The 18,122-nt window shown below is 39.5% G+C and overlaps 1 protein-coding gene across 1 annotated transcript in view; it reads right to left on the bottom strand.

The window, feature by feature from the left end:
• MARCHF1 (membrane associated ring-CH-type finger 1) overlaps window positions 1–18,122 on the bottom strand; it is a 66,170-nt gene that overhangs the window by 8,182 nt on the left and 39,866 nt on the right. The gene's annotated exons all lie outside the window — the stretch shown is intronic.

Raw genomic sequence — 18,122 nt, 5'->3', positions numbered from 1 at the left:
TGCTATCCATAAATGGGATAGGTATAATACTGTCCAATTTTTACAAAACATTCCCTTTCAGGTTTCTGCATATCACTTCTTTGTGAGACTAGGTTATAAGCAGTGATACGTAATTTCTCATTGGATGAATGCCTAGCCTGGTGCGGTGTTGCATTTTTGAATGTGCAAATCGAACAAAGCATTTAAATGGCTGGATACCTGTGAGAGAAAGTCAGCATGGGTTCACAACTCTCCTTCCAGGAAACACTCATTTTATTTTCTGGGCAATGTGAGAAAACCAGCCCAAACCCCTTTGAGAGCAGACTGGATTTGCTGTTGCCACTGCTATCACGGTCACTGTCCCTTAGTCACCCTCTGCAGAAAGCTGAGGGCCGCTCCCTGCATCTGGGAGAGGAGGAGGGCCACAATTTTTAGAATCATACATTAAGGTTTATATGAGGGAATGTGTCCGTTATTAACTTTGAGGAAATAGAATCTCAAATGAAATTGTAATGCTTTGGCAGTTGGAGTATCACTTCACTTCTCAGGTAGGAACCATGTCTTTATTTTACTTTGCATTATTTCTATAGAAAAATCCAATCACTATAATCTTATTAGAAGTGGCTTAATGTGCCAAGCTTCCAAGAACATGTGATTCTTTACATTCTTTACCCTTTACTATGCTCTTGTTAAAGCAGCATCTTTAGAATCTCAAAGACCCCACCCCATTCGCACATAAAATTCCACAAATAACTCATTTGAAAACAAGAGTATATAAATTATGCTCTACAAAGTCCTAGCTCTGTGACATTGGTGAAGTCTTTTAATTTCTCTGGGAGCACTTGCTTCATCATAAGATGCTAATTGTGGCCGAGGCTGTGACAGAGAGCTTTGGAAGAGGTTTCCATTATTTTCTTTCTTTATTAACAGACTAGTAATTCTACGAGAGCTGGCATTGTGCCCAGTAGAAAGCTGCTTCCCAGCCTTCCTTGGCATAGGAGAACATTGGCTGTCTTCCAACAGTGAGATATGAGTGGCTATCTACTGGGATCTCAGGATTTTGCCATCCTGGCCCAGTAATTAATTGTCCCTTCCTCCTTTCCTTCATTTTCTTTCCTTTGCTTCCTGGAATTCATAATTGAGAGTAAGAGTTCCAATAGGCGTTTTGCAACCTCCAGGAAAAGTATTGAGAAATGAAAAGAACTCAGCCTGGTCAGCAACAGCCCCTCCAGATGCCACTTATATGCAAGGACAGTAATGCCCTGTCTGATGGAGTCACATTTCTCAGGACTCTGCTACGTGCTGTCAAATGCAAGTTCAGGTCAATGACGCAAATAGAGACTTCCTAACTTCCCTACCAGTTTGATGATTCAGATTCTGGGACTTCGTTTGGAAGAGGACACAATATTCCAGGTCAGATTATAATGCTCCAGAATGCTTCTTAAACAGTTTAGAGAAATAAATGTTTTATTAACAAACACTATCCATTTCTCTCCTCTTACTGGCCAGTCATCACATAGTTTTCTTTATAAAGGTTTGTTAGAGTAAATTAACTATTCAAATGTAACACTATAATCAATAAAACACATTTTAAAAAATTAACAATTCATATACTTCATCTTGTACTTTCTTTTTCATCAAACTATATTTTACACAGCATTTCAAGTAAATAATGGAGAACTCTTAATGATGTGGCTGGGGGAAAACCATATGCTTCAATATAGAGTTTGTTTTTAATTAACCGATAGTAAATTGAGAAGATTTTAGTTTGTATATTTTGGCTTTTACCAAAACTTCACATATCTGTGAAAGCCTGATATTTTAAATTTTGTTATTGATTTATTGTAATGTCAATCTGAATAATCTGTATAATTATAGAATAGAATATTATCATTTGGTGACAGCACTTTGTGATTTAATAACTTTCTTGAATTACCTCTATATTCAATGACCAAATAAAAAGCACAGGATGGCACAAAAAGCAGTTTTATATGTTCCAATTTTCTAAATGTCTCAAGTCAGTAACAAAATATTCATATCAACTCAACCCTCAACTGTAAAACTGGCTTTAGAAAAAAAATCCTTAAATTTGGGTCTCTGAAATTTGAGGAGTATTTTGATGCAGTGGCTGAAATACATTCTTCCAAATTAATGAGTCTTAAATAGAAAAGTACCAATAGGCCTGACAAGACTCCTTGTTCCAGATAATAGGAATTCTGAAGTTGTCAATTCCTAATCTCAGGTGTATTTTAAAGAGAAGCGAAGCGTGAAGGGACCATTCAACTCTCCTGCTTTCCTTTATAAATCCAGGGACTATTCAGGAATTCACTGCCTAGAACACACGTAAATGTGATACCACAGCGCCCTCTGCCGCATGATCATATTACTGTATACAATCGTCAGCACAAGGCATCGCCAGAAATCAATGTATTTTTATAAAATGTTCGTCCATATACTTGCATTTTCAGGTTTATATACAAAACGTGAACAAGTGTTACAAGGCTTCACAGTGAGAAATGGGCCGAGAGGCCGTGGCCAGAAATCTTATTTGGGACGCTGGCATTAAATACCGGTTAACAAAAGATCTTGTGATCGCTATGTGATAATATGCACAGAAGTATTTGTGCTCTCCTGCCGAGTTTTATAAAATAATGTGTGCTAATATTTACTGTTGTGACCCCTCTAGAGGGGATCTTACAGAGGAGCGCCCCATCGGGTGCGAGGCAGCATCACCTTCAGCGCCACCCGGCACCTGTTAGAGATGCTAATTTTCGCGTTCCGCTTTGAAATGGCGCTCAGGTGGCTCAGCCCTGCGGCGGATGAAGCGCAGCTCTCTGCCCACGCAGCAACGTCATGTCTGCCTTGCCACCCGCATGGCCACTGCCTTTCCGATTTAGGTGATTTCTGAGTCAAATAGCCGCCTTCAAGTCTCTCTGTTTTAAGGTAACACGTGTCTCTCCAGGTGGTCTCAATGAAGCTGGTGGAAATGTGGAAACTGAGCCGTGGGAAGGCCACGCAGTACAGCGCACCATCCAGCTCTCGACAAGCCATTACACCAACAACTCCCACCTGCCCCCATCAGTGGTCAATGTTCTCTTTTACGCCTTCACAAAGGAGCATAAGCTAAGGTGGGCAAGCCAGTTCTGCAAAATCTTATCTCCTTCCACATAGGCGGTCTTGAAACTTGCTTTAGGTTTTATAATTGCCCGGTCTTTGGTACCTGCTTTCTTGTCTTTGCCCTTTGGTCCCTTGCTGAAACCCTTCAACAGTAGAAATAATTGAACAGGACTCTTATTTAGTTAGAAACATGCTACTGGTAGTTACAGAATTGTCTCAGAGATGTACATTGCAGCACAGGGAATATAGTCAATAATATTGTGATAACTATGTATGGGGCCAGGTGGGTACTGGAAATATCAGGGGGATCACTCTGTAAAGTACACGACTGTCTAACCATTATGCTGTACATTTGAAACTAATACAGAATAATATTAAATGCAAACTGTTATTGAAAAAAATATGCTGCCCTGGTTGGTGTGACTCAGTAGACTGAGTGCCAGCCTGCGAACCAAAGGGTGGCTGGTTCAATTCCCAGTCAGGGCACATGCCTGGGCTGCAGGCCAGGGCCCCAGTTGGGGGCGCGCGAGAGGCAACCACACATTGGTGTTTCACACCCTCTCTTTCTCCTTCCCTTCCCCTCTCTCTAAAAAAGTAATAATAATAAAATCTTGAAAAAAAAAATGACTAAACTAAAAAAAAAAAAAATGCTACTGTATTTTTCTGAAAAGGTTTCCACACTGTAGTACAAATTAATGCAAACATTGTTTCTGTGAAATCTTCCATTGGCTGTAGCTAAATCAAATGGTGCAGATTTTCTAATTTAAATTGTATTTATATTCTGTCCTATAATGTAAATTCAAAAATACTGCCAAATGAGAATGCTTATTAAATCTTTGCACCAGTGAAGACTAAGGGTAGTTGATTTACACAATATCAAACTACATGAGATAGGGGCTGCTTTACTACATCCATTTTCTTTTCTTAGTGACACTTCCACTGTATTTTCCACCTTTGTTAACATCCAGAAAAACCAGAATTACCAGCGTATCTATGTAGTGCTAGAGCAGGCAACTACCACCAGGTGGCGCCAAGCCAAATTGTTGCTATTACAAGGATGTGTTTTGTTTTTTCCTGCACAGCCAGACCCAGAAGTTCCCAGCCAACCAGCTTCACAGCCTCCTCCTGGTCATTTCTTCAGTCCAGCATAACAGCAAAAACACATTTGCACTGTTTAAAATTTTCTGACCCTCTCTGTTTATCATATTATGGTGGAGTTTTGCTGCATATGAGTGACAATAATACTGAGAACAGCAAGTCTGAAGTTTATTTCATTATCTACATGCTTAAGTAAACTACAATGTGCCGGAGGATAGCAAGTAAATCCTGCAAAATTTCTAGGGTTTACAAAATAGGTGAAATTTCTCAAAGGCCCTTTGGTGTGGGGCAGTGGTTTCTAAAGAGTGTTCCCGAGAAGCTTAAGCATCCTCTTGGGTCTTGTCAGCATTAATTAACTAAAAAAGGAGTCCATTGGGCTGAGATGTCTCGACTACTGAGGTAGCCTACAGCCTACATAAGCAAAGAAAAACCTAAGCTTTTTAAATACCTGGAGGTTGGGAAATCGAAACTGAAGTTGAACCAATCAAAACAGCCAACCGAAGTTGAACCAATTACAAACAGCCAACTAGGCTTTAAGGTGTAGCCAATCAAATAATTTCCTTCCATTGCCTCTGCACTTTTACTATTGGTCTTTCTCGTGGCTCTTGCGGCTAGAACACTTCTAACCACTTCCAGTTTGGTACTGTCTTAAAACTTTAAATATGCCTTAGTTTCTGTTTTAACATTAGAAATGCAATAATTTTGGGACCTACAACAGACTTACTAAATCAGAAACTCTGTGGGTGGGGCCCTGCAATCTGTTTTAATTAGCCCTCAGGTGATTTTGACGCAAGCTAAACTTTGAGACTCACCTGCCTAAGGAATGACGTTTGGCAGAGTTGTATGGTGACTTCAATGGAGTGTATATTAGAAGTAGCATTTGTCATTCCCTGACATAAATCATCAGTAGTCCAGGGAAGGAAAACCAACAAACCACTTTGATTACTTGGCTGTAGCCAACCTGTAATATTTCAGGTTGAGTGACAAATCACAAAATCAGTGAATTTGTTTGGAATAAAATCGTTCGGCATTAGCTCATTAATCACTAAAACAAACTTTTGTTTTTTAATTCCACATTTCAAATTAGTGTTTAGGTACATAAAAGCCTATTATAATCTAGTGTTACTAGTTATAATTTCAAATGCTTTAAGAGAAAACCAGAAAACAGACTTTAAAGATTTATAAGGAATAATTCTTGAGACCTTAATGAATCCCAAGTTCATAAATATGGCTATGGTAAATGGTAAATAATTTTCCTCTTGAAAATGGATTAAAGAACCCTGAAAGAAAAATGTGACCTTCTCAGACTTATAAATATTGGCTAAAAACCTGATGATAGGTAACAAGAAAGCCAGGTTAAGAGGTAGACAGTGGGCAGTTCACTGATTAGTAAAGGAGCTCACTATGGGTCAAAAATCAGAAATTGTACATGCTGCAAACTTGTCTTTCAACAGAATAACAAATAAGCATGTTCATGGATCTCCTGTCTTTCTCACTAAGAGCCCAGACCTCCACTGTTACATTCATAAATGCTCTGTGAGTCTATTGGTTACTTCCAGGAAAAATCTCATTTTCCCTATAGTTCTCTCTTCCATCCATAATAATTACTTAGCATCTTTCCTGCATGGTCTGATGAGAAGGGACGTTATATATTTCTGGTTGAACAAAGCTTCTCCGTTTCTCTGATAACAGGACAAGAGGAAATGGTGTTCACTGCGACAGGCTGAGGACCTACCTCCTAACAAATCGTGAGCACAGACAGTGAGGACTGGGCCATGTGCCTAGGCGAACTTTTAAAGTCTCCATAAGTATAGGGCTAACAGCTACCACCTGAGACAGTTTGAGCACATGTCGATTTAGAGTTGGGAAGCACTCATTGACACCCAAGTTGGAGTAAAGATAATACTGCAAATTGGCAGTCCTACTGAAAAATGGTTTCTAAATTTTGCCACAAAGAGGAGGAATACTTGGGAACATGAAATCGGTGGCTACATCTTGTCCCTGCTCAGTTGTCTCCTGTGGCACTCAGAGACGCTGGTTCAGGCATTACCTGCATGTGGAGAGGACTAATGATAAAAATTATTCAGTTCTGGGCATTCCTTATAATTAAGTCATTCTCAGTCTTGCTGGTCTAACGGAATCCTCTGGGGAGCTAGTTCCCAATACTGCCCATCCCCCTCCCCTCGGCCTCAATGAATCCATCACTGAGGAATAAACTGTCCAGTTTCACAATGTACTCTGTCTGTAATCCAAGGCGTATTTGTTAAAAATGAGGGCTCTGGGTTCAAATTCTGACTGCCACTACATGCTGTGTGACTTTGGGTGAGTTAGAGCACCTACTTTACAGGTTCAAGTTTAGGAGAGTTAATGTATGTAAGTGCAGAACAGTATCGGGCACTTATAAAGAATTCAGTAAATGATCATCATAACTGGGAACATGCAGCACACATCCAATTAGACTTTGACTGTTCTCATCTTCATGTTGATAACATCATGAGTAGATGAAGAAAGGATGAATTGGGGTTTGTTCATGCAGAATTAAGGCAGCCAAAGCCCCCCAATCCCCATCTATTTTCCAAGTACAAATAGATTTTTCTGAATAATATGTATCTTAGTAGGGAGCTACAGTTTGTTTTTGTTAACTATTTGTACAAAGAAGGGTAAGTGGATGAGTTGCTGTGCATATACAATGTATGTTCATTTAAAAGGCTGCACAATTATAGCTTCTTTCTTTGTTAGGATTAAAAAATTATCACAGTAAGCCTTCATAAATTTTGTCTGGAAACCTAATTTGAAATGTTTGTGTTAAGACTTCCCAAAGAAACACTGTTCTGGGTGAGAGTTTCCACAAAAGGTTAAACCGGGACTCAAACATTCCAGATCAAATGAAAGCATTACCGTGAGTCTGTGGGTTATAACTACATCTCCTCTGATGCAAAAGGCCCAGAAACATGCCCCAGGCACCTTTACTGAGTTATCATAGTGATTGCAACACCCAAGAAGCTCTTTTTCCTCAAAGGTAATTAACTTGGATTTCTATAGATGAAGACTCAATGTTTGCTTTTTCCAAAAAAATTCTGAGACCATCTGCTCTAACAGTAGTTCACTGAGCAAGCTCACATTACTGTACTTATAAAAGTACTTGGAAAACCCTAAGTAGAAATGGAGAGGTGTTAAGACAGGGCAAATTCAACTTATAACAACAACAACAAATCCAACCATTTCAAAGCTCTGAAAATTGGTGCACTTATTTAAAGAAAGAGCAAAAATACATTGTATTGAAATGCTTGTTTACAATGGGAGCTATCAGTTACTAAGAATTGCGGCTCACTGCCGATGTAGACAGAGGTTTCAACTATCCGGTGAAGAATTGTCCAAATGCAGACACAAGTAGAATCAGGAGCCAAGAGAACACAGAATATGTTGCAAAAAAGGAGTGGAGTGTGGAGATAGGAGGAGAAGCAGGGAGTTGGGTGGGAGGTGAGGAAAGAAGCATATGTGACAGTGAGAAGCCACATGGCCCAGTGACTGGGTCCAGGCAGACCTGCATTAAAACCCGGAGAAGGAAATCTCAATCGTTTTAGGGCAGGTAACCCCTACCCCCCTAAGCTCTAGTTTTCTCATTGTAAAACTGGGATAATGACATTAACCCCGGGACAGGGTCGTGGTTAGAATTATACAAGACGATATCCATCAACAGCACACAGCAAGCCTCAGGTAAACCAGGGGTCCCTAACTGGTCTATGAAACTAAGTGTTCTACAGTTCACAGATGTTTTATTGGACCCAGAGTGGGCTTTAGAAAGGGGTAATTATTTCTGAGTTTCTTGAAATGTAACAAATGAACTTTGCCTTACTCCCACCGCTCTCTGTCCACCTGACACATTTATGTTACCTGCTGGGTGCCTGTGGGCAACTGAATCTGTGACCTTGAAGTATTAGCATCGATAAGCAGTGATTTTCAGAGAGATGGAAGCCACGATGTGTAAAACAGACATCCAAGGAGCTGTGGATGTTAGAAGCCAACACGAAGAGGTGTCAAAGAGTCACCAGATATTAAAAAATGCCCAGAAGGAAGCGATGGGAAGATCTAAGTTATTGTACTGATATGCTGGAAACTGTTATGTGAGAATATCAAGCTTACAGATAAAAACACCCTAAAAATACTGTGACCAGTAAATTCACAGTTCCTAAAATACAGTATTCCCTCACTTACCGCGGGTATTACATTCTAGACCCCCTGCAATAGGCGAAAATCCGCGAAGTAGGAACCTTACATTTATTTTAGTATTTGTGTATATTTTAAGGCTTTATAAACCCTTCCCACACACTTATAAACCATTTCTAGTCCCTTATTAACCTTTCCCACTCCCTTATTAACTTTTTCCACCCTTTTATAAACATTACTTATGTTCTTAAACATATTCTACACTCTTAAACCTACGTAACTTTAACAACATATGTATACAGTACCACAAAATCCCGCGATATAGTGAAAAATCCACGATAAATAATTAAATATAGTATTTTTAAAAATCCCGCAATACAGTGAGGCTGCGATAAATATACCGCAATATAGAGAGGGACTACTGTATTAGTAAAAAAGCAGACTAGTTCTATTATTCAGTCAACCTTATCAGGGTTAGAATGCTCTCTTACACAAAATGTATGTATGTTACATGTTAAATGTATATTTAAATACTTGTGAATTTTATGTTATATTAAACCATTTTTTTAAAACCTGTTCTTGGTTTCCCATTGTTTCCTTTCAAGGAGTTTATGAGATGGGAATACCTGTAAGTTCTGAGCAAAGTATTTGAATAAAATCATCCACTAGAGGGTACAATAGTATCACATGATGATTTGAGAAAAAGGATGGATGAGCAAATGCTAATTTTATAGGTCTATCTAGAAGGGAGATGCTATGTAGTACATAGGCACATCTGCATTGAAATTGCTATGGTAACAGTAAAAATAGCAAATTTCCAGGCTCTGTCCAGATCCATAGTGGAGGGTCTAGGAATCTGCGTTCTTAATGAGCACACCAAGTGATTTTTATATATGCTGAAGTTTGAGAATTATTTCCCTGAGGAGAGAAAAATTTCGGGAAATATTTTAGAGATAAGCTCTAATTTATAATACTTTTTCCACAAGAGTAAAAATACTTCCACCTCCACACTCTTCTCCAAAAAACCCCCACCCAAACCTGGGTTGATTAATATGTTGTCATGTAAGACCACAAATTACTTAAAGATGTAATAAATGCATTTAAACAAAATTTCTTTTAAACTATCTAAACCAAAACTTGGTTTTCTGTTTTTTTTTTTTTTTTTTTGAAGGTTATAGTGAAAAATTGTATCTCATGCGCTCTGGGAGACATATCAGTATATTACTGCTTCAGGCACGTCGAACTAGCAGAAAATCTGGGTGCTATCCATGGAATACCTAATCACAGGGCTGAGACTTCATAAAGAATACAAAGAATAATTGGATTACATTTCATAAGACGGCATAATCCTTCTTCTCTAGAGATTGAAGTCCTTGCCTAGGATTCTTGGAATTGCTACTGCTATCTGTGCTGCCCTTGCCCAGAAGCCATTTCTCGTGTTTATTTCTATGGTGCATCACTTGCTTCCTGCCTCTTGGTGAATAGCCATAGCACGTGTGGGGGCTCCACAGGCCCCTTGTCAAACTTTGTGCCTAAAATGACCAAAGCCTTGCTGCTGAGGAGAAAGTGCCCATTCACTAAGCAGAATCGTAGAGACTGGAAACCATAGAAGATGCCTGCAAAGACCCAATTTTACCCCCTCATTTTCTAGAAGAAACTGACTCCTAGAAAAATGAATTGATTTACCTGGGGTAACATAGTAAGTGATGGGCAGATGTTTTTTTTGAGTAGTAGATGTTTTTCATTCAGTGGATAATTATTGAAGCATCACAACATATCAGATATTTTCTAGGTGTCAGTGAACAACACAGACAAGATTCCCACTTTCATGAAGTTTACATTAGTGTCATAATTGTGGAATTTTGTGTATTTGTTGGAACAGGGAGCTGTGTAATTGTTCATCAACAAGTGATAATGGGCTTTGATGTTGAAAGTGCTTCTATCCCTTTCCCTGCCTTTTAGTGTGTGTGTGTGTGTGTGTGTGTGTGTGTGTGTGTTTAGTTATCTTTCTAAAACATTCCTGTGGGTGGCACCAAAGAAAAAGAGAAGTTTCTCCATAAAATCTCCGTTGTACAACACTGAGCCCAATTTTACTCACAGCCCAAATTACTTTCATGGGTAAACAAAAATTCCTACATTCTATTTCCAACCTGCTTTAACAGTAGTGTCACGTTTGAACATTGTGTGTAATGTGATCGAGGTTTTTTGTTGTTGTTTCGTGGGTTGGGTTTGTTTTTTAACTCTCTGAATATTTTAGCCACATACAAATTTGAAAAATTATAAATCTCATAAATATATTTAATTATAAATGAAATGGCAACTTAAGCCTAAATGGCAATCAATGGAGCTTTAATCTCTCTAAATACTGACTCAGATTTTTTACATAATACTTCAAAAATAATGCAAATAATAAAAATAAAACAAATAGTTTTTAGTTATTATATTAAAATCAGTTTTATCAATAATTTGACATCAGGTGTGATTAATTGACTTAATATAATACCTTTTAACTTGTTTGGGCATTTTAGAGACTCACCCTTTGCTAAGAATATTGTCCTAAAACTGAAGACTTTTTTTAAAGAGCATAGTTCTTCAGTGTTTCCAGGGTATACACATTCCCTAATTTTATGGAAAGATATTGTTTGCATTTTCTTTTTCTGGGGAGAAGTCCATAATTTTCATCAGATTCTCAAAGAGGTCTGAGACACTTTCCAGATTAAAAGCCCTGGATTTAAACTGCTCTCCCTTGAACTGAGTTAATAGCAATATATCAACTTCTTAAAAAATAAGGAAGCACTGAGCCAGGGAAGGGCAGGAGGTGGTATAAATAGTCTCCACAGGCTGGTAAAGAAACTTGTGGTTCAGGGACTTGATATTGTTAAACAAAAGTGTTAACTTCCACAGTTCAAAGTCATTGTAGAAGAAAGGGTTTATTAGACCTCTGTGGACCTAGAGGGTATTGTGCTAAGTGAAAAATGTCAGGGAGTGGAAGACAAATACCATATGATCCCACTTATATATGAAATATAAAGAACAAAATAAACGAACAAACAAAATAGAAACAGACTCATAGATACAGAGAACAAACTGAGAGTTGCCAGAGGGGAGGCGGGTTAGGGCTCTGTGTGAAAAAAGGTAAAGGGATTAAGAAGTGCAGCTTGGTAGTTACAAAATAGTCATGGGGATGTAAAGTCTAACACAGTGAATATAGTCAATACTATTATAATACCTATGTATGGTGTCAGGTGGGTACTAGACTTATCAGGGGAATCACTTTGTAAGTCATATAAATGTTTAACCACTATGACATATACCTGAAACTAACATAAAATAATATTGAAAGCTAACTGTAACTGGAAGGAAAAAAAAAAAAAGACTGATTTAGGGACATAGAGTCTAAACTACCAGCAGCATGCTGATTAGGAAAGACATGTTTGTGGTCCTGGAGTTTTGCAAGCATTTGATACATCAAGTAGGGCGAGAAAGGTGTAGGCCGCTCTGAAAGGATCCACATTAGCTATAGACCAATGGGCAGGAGAAGGTGAGGTGGGCAGCTCTGGGATAGGTGCAGCAGAGTCAGGAAAGCTAATGTCTCCATAAGAAGCAGAGGCTCCTGGGGTTTCACTGCGCCTGTCTATTTTCTTTTTAGATAATCGCAGGAATAGTCACCTGGAAGTTAATTTAATAATTCCAAGATACACTAGGGAGGTGAACAGTTTTTTGTGGGTTGAGCACTACAATGCTGAACCCCTTTTGGTCACTTCCTCCCACCCTCTGACCTGCTATAATTTAATTTAGGACAGCTCAGGATTTTCTCCTTGTCAATGTGTTTGCAATACAAAAAATGGCTCTGCAACCAGGACTTACTGGATTCCCAATCCCAAGTTCTGTTCTGAACCTGGTGGGTGCTGGGAGAGAATGTGCGATGCTTGGGCATGGTCACGTGCTCATGTTCAAGTGTGTTCCAATATTCTGCTGTGTAAGAAAGACAACTGTGTTCCATCCTACCAGCCCCAAATCTGGTTTTCCTGCATTTAAGAACTAGTTTGGAACCAAGAGAAGGTTTTGGGTGACTAAGAATCTCATTTCAGTTCAAAGGACACTGAGTGATTTTGTTCTGGACCTTCAAAGGCCCTTGTCAAGGAGTCTGTTTCATAGAATGGTCCTTTAGGTCTGTTTGCTTTCCATGCAGAATTTCTAGAAACAGATTCCATGTTTCTTCATAGCTTAAGAGTGAGAAATTAGTATGAGAGGAACTCTTATTCAAAAGTATATTTAGTTATTTAGTAATGTCATTTTTAGCTTTCTCTTTGAAAAACTAATAAAAACAGGTTGGCCTTGCTCCTTTATGTCCTTCATTCCCAGTTATTAAAATTCTGAAAATAAACACTTTTCTCCCCTGCTTATTCAGTGGTCAGCTTCTCTAGTACCATTGAATTACTACAAAGGGACACAAATTAAATGGTAAACCAATCTAATATCATTCTAAGAATTTGCTATTATAAAGACAAAGAGGTGAAGTTTAGTTATCCACATTAAAAATGGAGCAGGAAGGTATAATATTCCCATTAAATATCCCCTTTCTATCAAAGATCATAAAAGCTTTGCAATGCTTGAGCTGAGTATAGTGCCACAGTGCTGATAGCTTTTGAAGGCTTTAGCAAGAGAGGGCGGAACTAAGCAAGCTACAAGGCTTTGTAGACTGACTGATGTTTGAATGCCTGATCTGTCAACTCCCAATAATGGAAAGAAAATAATGCGAATTCTTAAATAGAAGGTATGATAATTTGTACTATTTTATATGAATACAATTTCTTAGCTTATTGAAATAAGAATGGCAACTGAAAGGAGTTGAGGTGTGTTTTACTTAATAAACATTCAACAGGAAATTACCCAGAGCCATTAAGACTCATATAGAAACTTCATTGAAAGCCACATATTTGTGTTCTCAAACCTTTGGGAATTGTGAAATGAAACAGGACTTTATGTTTCAACTTTCATGGAATCAGCTTTGGAACAAAAATTTAAGGTGCAGGAAGTCTTATAAATGTTTGAAAATTTAACTGGAAACACAGATCAATAGTAGTCGATGCATGACCAAGAATCATTCCCAATCACTATGTAAGTCAAATGTAGCCTATAAGTTGTATTGCCAAGATCCCACTTCTGGGAATAGATCCGAAGAACCCCAAAACACTGATTCAACTGAATTTATGCTCTCCCATGCTCCCTGCAGTGCTATTTACAATCGCCAAGGGTGGGAAGCAGCCCTAGGGCCCATCAGTGGATAAGCGGACCAAAAAGCTGTCGTACATTTACACAATGGAATGATACTCAACCTTAAAAAAGAAGGAACTATTAGGACTTCTGGCCAAGATGGAGGCGTAGACAGACACGCTAAGTCTCCCTCCACAACTAAGAAGGAATACGACTACCTCAGAACTAGAAACAACCAGAAGTTCCAGAAAACCAAACTGCATGTAAGTCCAGCACACAAAGATATAAAAAAGAAATACTCATCCAGACAAGTAGGAGGGGCGGAGCTGGGATGGAAAGGACGGGATGTGGTGGCAGCAGCAGCGGCAGAAAGCACAGTCACACGTTTTAAAAAGTCAGGAGGGATATCTGGGGAACATTCCCAGTTCCTCACTGGCCCTCACAGCTCACGGTCCCAGCACCAGAGAAAATCAAGCTTCATTGCTTCTGACTGTCCAGACCAGTGGGGGTTGGGATGGAGACATAAACTGCCAGTCTCAGCAGAGTCCACTTGTTTAAAGGGCCCCTACGGTCCTAGGACGTCTGCAGACCCACCCACTCTGGGAACGACGGCCAGGGCAGCAGCTAGAGGGGCACTGGTCTGGTGCAGAAGTGGGAGAAGTGCCTGGAAAAGGGAAAAGTGCTGGGCAGGTGACATTGTTCCTTCTCAAACCCCTCCCCCACATACAATGTCACAATGTGGTGAAAACAGGTCGCCCTGCATTGACAAATCCCTAAGGCTCCACCCTTACAATGTAACAGGAGCAACAGCTCTACCTGGGACACGAAGACAAACAAGCACAGGAGCCTGTCAGAATGAGAAGACAGAAAAATATGGCCCAAAAGGGGGAACAGATCAAGGTTCCAGTGGGAGAACTAAGCGACGAGGAGATAGCCAACCTCACAGATAAGGAGATAGACAACCTAACAAACACAGACTTCAAAACACTGGTGATAAAGATGCTCACAGGCTTGACAGATATGCTCGAGTATGGCAAACGCATAAGAGAAGAAGTGAAGGTTATGCTAAGAGAAACAAAGGAAAATCCACACAAAACCAATGGTGAAGGGAAGGAAACCAGGATTCAAATCAATGATTTGAAACATAAGGAAGAAAAAAACAGTCAACCAGTACAGAATGAGGAAGCAAGAATTGGAAAAAATGAGGAAAACTTCCCAAATTTTGTGAAGGGATGGACATACAGGTCTGGGAACCACAGAGGGTCCCAGGTGAGCTGGACTCCGAGGGAACCACACCAGGACGCATCATGATTGAGATGCCAAAGGTGAAAGATAAAGAGAGAGTTCTGGGGGCAGCAAGAGAGAGGCAGAGAGTTGCCTACAGGGGAGTGCCAATAGGATTATCAGCTGATTTCTCAGAGGACACTTTGCAGGCAGGAAGGGACTGGCAAGCAGTATTCAATGTGATGAAAGGCAACCTGCAACCAGGATTACTCTATCCAGCAAGGCTATCATTTAGAATGGAAGGGCAGATGAAGTGCTTCCCAGGCAAGGTAAAGCTAAAGGAGTTCATCATCACCAAGCCATTATTATATGAAATGTCAAAGAGACTTATTTAAGAAAAAGAAGATCAAAACTATGAACACTAAAATGACAACAAACTCACAACTATCAACAACTGAATCTAAAAAATGAAAACAAAATCCAACTAAGCAAACCAGAATAGGAACAGAATCATAGGTATGGGGATCATTTGGAGGGTTATCAGTTGGGAGGGGGAAGGGAGAGAAATGGGGAAATGGTGTAGGGATTAAGAAGCATAATCGGTTGGTACAGAATAGACAGGGGAAATTAAGAATAATATAGGAAAGGGTGAAGCCAAAGAACTTATATGCACAACCCATGGACATGAACTAAGGGGGGTGGGATTGCTGGAGGGAAGTAGGGTAATGGGCAGAGGGGAGAAAAATGGAAAAAAATTGGAACTACTATAACAACATAATCAATAAAATATACTTTAAAAAAAAGAAGAAGAAGAAGGGACTCTTACCTTCAGCAACAGCATGGAATGACCAAGAGGGTATTATGCTAAGTGGAATAAGTCAGTCAGAGAAAGACAAGTGCAATATGATTTCACTTGCATGTGGAATCTAATGAACAAAATAAACAAACACAATAGAAACAGACTCATAGATAGACGCAGACATCCCTACGATGATTATCAGAGGGAAGGGGAATGAGGGCAGGGAGAAAGAAGAGGGTAGACAGGGGATAAGTGGTGACAGAAGGAGACTAGATTATGGGTGGTGAATGCACAATACAATATACAGATGATGTATTATAGAATTGTACACCTGAAACCTACAAAATATACCTAAAGAAAAAAATGAATGATTGTACTCTTACGATACAATAAAGAGACTAAACTACCCCAAATCCAGCTAATAATGAGAAGAAGAAAAAGTTTACATTTGAAAATGAAGTCTTCTAGTTTTCAAACTTCAGTAGAAATCCTAATCTATTTTTTCTCATTAACAGTGAGGTAGCAAAAAAGTTAAACAATCCTTACTCTCCCTACATTGGGGTTTTCTTTCAAAACAGCCCTTAGTAGCCCAGATCTCAAGTCTCTGAATTCAAGTGTGATGTGGGCATAGCTTCCCGGAGAATTGTGTCTTCACCCCACTTACATGAACAAACTCTCAAAACTGGGTCTTGACTCTTAAAAAGGGGGGAAAAAATGCAACACATGGGTAATATTAACCCCAGAGAGTACTTCACTTTTAAGTGATTTAATTTCACAGACCATGAAAAAGCTGTTGATTGCAATCAATTTACATAGAAATTAGTCAAATACACCAACATTGTTACTACAGCTTCAAAATTGTAACCGTCTATAGTAAACAACCTCACATCTCCTGGAAATGTGGAGATAGGACATAAATGCTATGGGATTATTTTAACTTTAATGCTTTAATATACACATCATCCCTCAAGTCAAATTCTTTCACCGTAATGACACGATATCTTATAAAAAAGTAATAGCTTTGTGCATACGGGAAATGTCTTTGACCCTGTGTATTATAAGAGATGACTGTGATTTAAAATGGTTTTTCAGAGCGGAGAAAACAGTGCTGTGGGTTGCCTTGACAACATGGGTTAGTTGCATCAAGAAATCCATGGCAATGCAGGACCTTCTAGTGTGTCAAGATTGGAAACTATCTACCAAATTAGGTTAAAAGAAAACTAATCCCGCTGCAAGGCTGTGTTACCTGACCTATAAAATATTAATTCTCACTTCTGATCATTAACCGTGTTAGAAAATAGATGAAAAACCTAGGTGGGCAAGACAGTCAGGAAAGCAGGAAGGAAACAGATGTAGAAGGGTTTTACTTAGGGGTCAGTCCCCCTCTCCTTCAAATCATTTGCACCCCCAATGAGATTTCAGGAGTTCCTGCCTAGGCTCTGCAAATCGATTATGCTATGAAAAATGTAATAGGCCCAGACTCTCTCGATTTCCACTTGAGTCCCCCCCAAACCTTCTCTGTAGGAAATGTCACTTGCCCATATTGCATATTCTTAAATAAGGAGCATCATAAGGATTACCACAACAAACGTAGTTATTAGTTGAATAGAAAGCAAAAACTGCTAACATGTGCCCTGTGATCCAATTATTCTGACAGGGCTGAGCAGGGGTTTATCTGAAAGTCGCTCCTCAAAGACAAACCCTGTTACTAAAAACTTACATTATTGCACACGTTTGTTTCCTCCCCTCACAAAGGCCTCTTGGTGACCTTGTTCTTAGGACACACAGTTTTGATACTCTTCCTCAAAAAGTCACCTTACAGCAATTTTGAACGAGGAGCTTGGAATTTTCTTTCATAAGTAATTATTTTAAAGATAAATGGAGCTTTGCCTTTCTTTGGCTTCCACTGTAGTTACGCGTTTTGTTCCCAACATCGCCTCATATTGTGCTCATCTGATACTGTCAGAGATGGGTCCTGGGTGAAGAAGACATACTGTGGGGCTGGGCTGGACTTCTCTTTCTATTGCCTGGCGTTAAGGTCACGGAAGGGAACTTGAAAGACACATTAAGGGCAGAGGAGCTGCCTCTGTAATTACAAAGTTGAGAAGCTCGGATGAGCTGAAATGGTCTGAAAGGGCGGAGAGGCAGCTGCAATAACGTTCGCGGTTGAAGTGACCTAGCAGAGTGTGCCCTTGAGTCCAAAAACAAACAATGGGTTTGTTCCAAGTGATACGCACTTTCTTTCTCCCGGGTAACAGCATCATGAATGGACGCATTGCCTACATTAAAGGCCAGCGTTATGCACAAGGCTTTGTGTCCATTTAAGGCAAAAACCTTCACTCCACGCCCATGAATAATTTAAAGGGTGGCAGTGGAGGAATGGAGACATTGCTTTTTTAGAGGTCTCTTTAGAAGAGACAAATGAACAGGCATGGCATCAACAGTGACTCCCTGACTGTGCAGCAGACAGAAAAATAGGCATATTATTTGGGAAGCACGCCAAAGCAGTCATCAGGAACAG

The sequence above is a fragment of the Furipterus horrens genome, unplaced genomic scaffold (genome assembly GCF_987537825.1).
Source record: "Furipterus horrens unplaced genomic scaffold, mFurHor1.1.pri manual_scaffold_10, whole genome shotgun sequence".
Taxonomy (NCBI): domain Eukaryota; kingdom Metazoa; phylum Chordata; class Mammalia; order Chiroptera; family Furipteridae; genus Furipterus; species Furipterus horrens.
This window is presented reverse-complemented; position numbering and strand designations above follow the sequence as displayed.